This window comes from Nicotiana tomentosiformis, chromosome 7, assembly GCF_000390325.3.
Source record: "Nicotiana tomentosiformis chromosome 7, ASM39032v3, whole genome shotgun sequence".
Classification (NCBI taxonomy): Eukaryota; Viridiplantae; Streptophyta; class Magnoliopsida; order Solanales; family Solanaceae; genus Nicotiana; species Nicotiana tomentosiformis.
Window position 1 is genome coordinate 120,608,446 of NC_090818.1, and position 7,341 is coordinate 120,615,786.

General features: G+C 33.2%; 1 long non-coding RNA gene across 1 annotated transcript; it reads left to right on the top strand.

Moving 5' to 3' along the window:
* Positions 1–2,030: 2,030 nt before the first annotated feature.
* Positions 2,031–3,967, top strand: LOC108949192 (uncharacterized). Its single transcript, XR_001973989.3, has 2 exons — positions 2,031–2,773; positions 3,642–3,967. It is a non-coding gene; the product is annotated as an uncharacterized lncRNA (long non-coding RNA).
* The last annotated feature ends 3,374 nt before the right edge of the window (positions 3,968–7,341 follow it).

Genomic DNA, 7,341 nt, shown 5'->3' on the forward strand with positions numbered 1-7,341 from the left:
CTTTTAGCATCCTCTTTGTACTGATTTTGTCAAACCAGGAGTTCCTTTTCTAGCTATTTATTATCGACCTCTCCCGCTATTTATTATCGAATTTGCTATTTCCTTAACTAATATAAAATATATATACATTCAAATATAATAATTCAATTTTTATATTATAATGTAAAGAACAATTATTAATGTATATGCTATTATGGAGTATATCTTTTGGCACTTTCATGGATATTTCATCCAACTCGTAAATATTATTTTCTACTCTTATTTAAAAAATAATGTTAGCATTCTTCATTTTTTACTTGCGTTTCAACATGATTGAAAACTTCCCAATCCTATGTCATTAAATGAAAAAATCTATGTTATTCTATTTCCATTCTAACATGTTCATTTGATTAGTTTACTTAATTTCATTTATATAGCTGGACGTGTGATGCAGTAAATTAAAGTGGACCCACTGGTTCAGCAAATTGTTTACACATGTTCATGGTGTATGCAACGAAGTGTGGCTGCTTTGTCCAGAAAAAGAACGTACACCATTAAGAGAATCAGGTACAAATTATTTAAAGCACATAATTTATGAAATACCGAAAACCCCCTCCACTTCTAAGCAAGTTAGCTTTTAAGCTAGCAGCTGAAGCACACATATTGACCTCAAGCTCCTCAAACATTGGCTTATATATAAGTAGAATATACACTTAGGGATCGTTTGGTAGAGTGTATAAGAATAGTATTATATTAGTAATATTGTGATTAGTTATGCTGGATTTAATTCTCATCGATTGTTTGGTTTGTTGTATTAAAAATAATACGCATTGCATAATTTTTTTTAAAAAAAATATTTGTTTACAAAAGTACCCTCTACATGCATTGGAAAGGATTTGAAAAATGTTTTGAAATGGAGTTCTATCTTTCTACATACTTATCCATGTATTAAATTGGTATTGCTAATGACATGATTTGTTATACATAAGAATATTACTTATTAGGGTGTCAGGTATTAGTTATATATAGGTTGAAAAACCATGCCAAACAAGAGATTAATAATATCAAAGCTATAAAAAAAATCAAAACTAATACATTAATATTTTTCCTAATATGTCCTATCAAACGACCCCTTAGTAGCCTAGTGGGCCCTATGTAACAGAATCCAGATTATTGGGCATTAGTTTCGGATAAAGCCCATAATACCAGTCACTCTTTGGGCCTTCTAGTGGATATTGCGGACTTTTATCAATGTAAAAATTACACGGGGCATCCTATTTGGTCGGCCTCATTTAATCTATACCCACTTTTTAATTTTTTTAACTTGTACCCACTGTTTAAACAACTTCACGCCTTTTTCTCTTCTTTCTTCTTCTTCTTCTTCTTCTTCTTTTTCTTCTTCGGAAACAACGATTTTATATGGTGTTTGTAAACATATCTTTAAGGTAGTTTAAGATATTCTACAGTGGTAAGCTATAGTGACGCTTTATTTTGTACTATTGCTTAGAGTTTCTTCTTTTTCTTTTTTCTTAATTGCAAAATGGGTTCGTTAAATTTATTGTTGTTTTGACAAATTGATGATTGAAGTTTGTTCTTGATAATATTTGGAGGTTATATTTCAAACTTGAGCTCATTTGGAGTAGATTTAGGTATTAAATCGTATATTGGATTGTTAAAATTTGAAGAACAAATTTCTGTTTCTCGACAATTTGCACTTCAGGCCTATTTGGCCTTAAGTGCATGAAAACGTTGGTTGCACTTCAGGCCTTAAGTGCATCTGAAGTATAATTTTTCACTCGAGACATATTGGCTTTAAGTGTAGGAAAACGTTTATTGCACTTCAGACATTTTAGCTTTAAGTGCATCTGAAGTGTAATTTTTCACTTCAAACTAATTGACCTTAAGTGCATCAAACCATTGGTTGTCTTGAGTGCATCTGAAGTGTAATTTTTTCACTTCAGACTATTTTCTTTAAGGTTAAATACATAAATCGCCTCTTTAAGTTGTCCTCAAAACGATCAACTCAACAACTCAACTAAGGCCATTTCCACCTAGACACTTTATTTATTCACAAAAGAAGATCAACTAAACACCCGACCATGTGAGCCCCATCGCGTGAAATACGCTATCTCAGATGCGAGTTGCCTATTTAAACTTAGGTTTTTTCTTTTCTTTTCCTAAAATAATGTGGACCCCACCTAAGTTTCACACATCTTTCGCCTCTAATTCTCTCCTCCATCATTTCGACACCCTCATCTACCCTAAATCACCTCTGCCTCCATTTTCTCGTGCTTAATTTCTAGTTGAACAAAATTGCAAAAGAAGAGAATTTAATTATTAGTGACAAATGATAATCCACCTCCAACCTTAAACTCCAAACATAAAAAACACAGCTCTTATCGTCTGATAATTCAGACTCACAATTCAACATCCATTGATTTGGTGAAAAATTTGCCACCAAAGATATCATCACACCAATTCAACAAATTTTTATACCAAACCCATTCTTCTCTGTCACCTGCTCTGAATCTCAATATCAAATCTGTGTTTCGGAGTTCTCTCGCAATAGCCGCTATTGTTTCTCAAAATTGCGTTCTTCCCTCACTTTCTCTCTGCTTTTGTTTTGCTTCGCCTTTTTCGCTCTTCTCCATCGCTGCTCGGATTATGTGCATCACTGTACAGGTTGCGCCTAGCCGGTCATCACATCCGGAGGCAGCTATTGGTGGCGATGCGGCGGCAAAAATGGAGGGAGAGAGGAGCCGGCAGCTGCTATGTCAAAATGAGAGAGGAGATGGTAAAGAAGGTTTCTTTAAATGTATTTTTTTTGTTAATTATATGTGTCAATTTTTTACGGCAAAATTACACGTGTTATTTTTTGATTGGTCCATTTAACATGTCATTTGCAAGTGCAACTAACACATATGGTCTGCTGTACTCAGGTGTTTACTTGACCTACTTAATAGTCACTTGAAGTGTTACAATGAAAAATGGCTCGGTTGAGGTGTTGAGTTGATCGTTGAGGACAACTTAAATGGACACTTTATGTTTCGCCTTTTTTTATACTTTAGAACTGATAAATCTAAATTTTGTACACAAGTCATAAGTGACATTAGAGACCTATTCCAACTTTCGAAATCGGAATCCGACCCGGTATCAAAAAGTCCACTCCCGGTCAAACTTTCCAAAATCTTCCAACTTTTTATATTTTGCCAATTAACGCTGAAACGACCTACAGACCTCCAAATCAACATCCGGATACGCTCCTAAGACCAAAATCACCATACGGATCTATTAGAACCATCAAAACTCCATTCCGGAGTCATCTTCACACAAATCAAACTATGGTCAACTCTAACAACTTAAACCTCTAACTTAGGGACTATGTGTCCCATTAAACTCCGAACTCACTCGAAACCAACCACCCCAGTAAGTCACGTAACTACAATATAACATAGAGGTAGCATAAATTAGGGAATCGAGGCTAAAATACTCAAAACGACTGAGTGGGTCGTTGCACGTGCATCCCTGTATAGGTGAGTTTTCCCCATTGTTTATCCCACCTTATTTTGTTCTCATTGTTATTTGGATTTAAAATCGTATTAGTTTTTAATTTGAAGAATCTTTGATTATATGTTTCCAATCTTGCACGAACATGATGGGAGGTCGCCGCCTAACCGGTTATCACCTCCGGAGGTGGCGATTGGTGGCGATGCGGCGACAGAAATAGAGGGAGAGAGGAGCCGGCAACTGCTATGTCAAAATGAGAGAGGAGATGGTAAAGAAGGTTTCTTTAAATGTATTTTTTTTTAATTATATGTGTCAAATTTTTATGGCAAAATTACACGTGGCATTTTTTGTTTGGTCCATTTGAAATGTCATTGATAAGTGTAACTCACGCATATGGTTTGTTGTACTCGGGTGTTTACTTGACCTACTTAATAGCCACTTGAAGTGTTAAAATGAAAAATGGCTCGGTTGAGGTATTCAGTTGATCGTTTAGGACAATTTAAAGGGGCACTTTATGTATTTCGTATTTTTTTAATCTTCACACCTGATAAGTCTCAAGTTGATTGTAAAGTGGGGAGGCTTGCAAATTTATTTTGTAAGTAGGTATAGGTTTAATTGTAACCCAAAACCGGGTATAGATACAAAAGCCCTTTTATCGATTCAGAAACTTTAGCATATTATAATATAATATTTCGTAAATACCTCAGTCAATTCAATAAGATTTCTTTTAAATTGAATATATGTGTAGCTTGTGAAATGAAATAGATCAAAGTCCTAAGCTATTTTAGAAAGGTCGACTGTTATCAACTTATCATATCTCAATTCCAAACAAAATAAGATCAATTATATGAATTCTTGTTTATCATGTTTTTCCATTTAAATCCATCATTCACTTTATTCATGATTCATGTATGTTTTTTCGGACGCAGTATATCGGGAGATTGCAAAAAATATGACCATTACAAACACTTTGAAGATAGTCTAGTGAAAATGTTAACACTACAATCAATTTTAATAAAGAATTATATATTTCTTTTTTTGAAAATTATACTTATTTGTGGAATTATATTTTCCTAATTTCTTAAAGATATAAGCGTAGTATTTATAGTACTCCGTTAACATATACTCTCTGTGTCTTTGTTTTTCAAAAAACGTGGTCATGTATATGATTGTAATATTGCTCTCGTGTATATGTTGCCCATATATATATATCTTTTAAGTGGTACTCCCCCCCCCCCCCCCCCAATTTAAGTTGTAGATTTTCTTTTTGATGCTTCCTATACATTTAATTAATTATCTTTCTATATAACTCTCATGTTTTAAGAACTGAAATTTTATTTATGTCCACACATTCTACATATTCTACCAATCACTTTTATAGCTTCTATCATTGTCATGTCTATGCTAGCAATTTATTTAGGTCACACGGAGTACTAGTATATTTTTTCAACCATTACCTATGTATAGTCTGTCATGTCTATTCTAGCAATATAGGTACAAAAAATAGGATACGGAAGTTGTAGCATACGAGGAATGAGACTAAGGACCCCTTTGTTCATAAAAAGTTTTTATTGGACTAAATTTTCGAAAAATATTGAACACAAAACTGCAGCACTGTTTTAAGTGAATTGCACGTCTAAATACAATTTTAAATTATAAATATCTTTTTTAGCTTAACTGCAAAAATTACTTTTTTTCGAAGATCACATTTTTTATGTCCAAACGCCTACTAATTATTTCCAACCCAAGGAAAGTAATATAATACTAGTGTTTAACTAAGCACGAAGTTTAAGAATTAAAAACAAAACTTCTGAAATGTATAGTCTAAAATAAGCCACAAAAATTTATGTAACTATAAACCATCTCATTAAGCTCCCGTTTGGCCGTAAAATTTGAGAGTTTTTTTTTTCAAATTTTATTTTGAAATATCTATTTGTTTATAGATTTTAATCATTTTTTTTGCAGATTTTGAAAATAAAATCTTTAAATCCCAAAAACAATTCTAGAGTAGATTTTAAAGCTTTTGAAGTTTTCTACTCACAAAACATCAAATTCTTTTCAAGTAAAATGCATGACCAAACACAATTTCAACTTTCAAAAATGAGTTTTCATCTCATCTTCAAAAACTCATTTTTCCAAGTTTTAACCAAATCTATGTCCAAACGCTAGCTAAGGATAAATGAGAAGTTTAAAGTTGAATTTTCACAAAATATAGAAAGGTGGCATTGGTGATAAAAAAAAATAGAAATATGTCATTCTTTTTGGGATTGAGTAAAAAAAAGAGTGTCGCATAAATTAGGATTAAGAAGCTATATCTATTGTCGGTACGAAAATAATTTCTCAAAATTACAAGTCTCATTTTTATGCAAATTTTATATATATATATATATATATATATCGGTTAAGAAAAAAGTTTCCTCCTACTGCGAAAACAAACTCTTTAGTTATTACAACTAACAGCTCATTATTAGTACTTACTTTATATATATATATATATATATATATATATATATATATATATATATATATATAAAGAGTAAGTACTAATAATGAGCTGTTAGTTGTAATAACTAAAGAGTTTGTTTTCGCAGTAGGAGGAAACTTTTTTCTTAACCGATTGCAGAGATTATAGAGAGAATAGTAAAGGGTAGCTGTTGTTGGCGCTGAAAATAGTAGTAGGGCTTAGCGTGTTTAAGTAACAGGCCCAACTTGTATTTAGGCCCAAATGTAAATTATGCTACCTAGCCCAACTTGTATATATCAGTTAGTGTATTACAATAGACACACGAATTTTATTTCATTCTTTACACATTCAATAAAAAGATCTTTCTAGAGTTTCTCTCTCTACTAGTGTTGCCAAATTAGGTTCCATCGATCTATGGCTTCTCACTGCTGAGTATGAGTATTAACATGGTATCAGAGTCACTACGAGGATCGATCGGAGCTAACCTGTTAGTTTTAAGGTAGTTGTGTGAAGATTTGGTTATTTTCCGATGGATTAACTATTCGTTTGTGGGTTTCGCCTTTGAATGACAAGTCTTCGATCAATTCCATCTTTGCTGATTACGCTATTCTGATTTCTTATATTTCCTTCAAGTATTTGAAGAATTCATTGTTGTTGTTCCCTTCCTGTCATTTTTTTTGAATCAATTTAGTAGAGTCAGGGTATAATTTTTCTCTTGTTGAAACCCTAAGTGTCACGACCCGGAATTTTTACCGTCGGGATCGTGACGCACAACTGATACTGAGTGCGCAATGTCATACACGAGTGGATACAAAGGAATACGAGATATATGTTTCAAGTGAAATCAATGTCACATGATAAGGAATGAGAGAAGTGATATTGTTCCTAAACTTCATAGCCTCTGAGAGATAAGTACAGACGTCTTCGTAGCGATCCTTCAGACTCTACTAAGCTTGCTCGTGACTCGTGAGACCTATGTAACCTAGTGCTCTGATACCAACTTATCACGACCCAGAATTCCCACCGTCGAGATCGTGATGGCGCCTAACATTTCACTTAGAGAATCATTAAACCAAATCCTTATTTCTATTCAGTAAATAATAATAATTAGCTAAGATGAAATATAATAAGTCCGGAATAATATAAAAACTGTATTAATTACTACCACCCGGATCTAGAGTCACAATTCACGAGCATTCTAGAATTCACTACAAGAAATAGGCTGAAAGATATACGATTGTTTGAATGAAAGAAACAGTAAAATAAAAAGGATAAACAGGGACTTCAAGGTTTGTTAATGCCGATAGATCTACCTTGAATCTCCGGATAGCGGGTCCAACAGCTAAAACCTCGATCAACCCGAGTCGGTACCAAAATCTGCACAGAAAGTG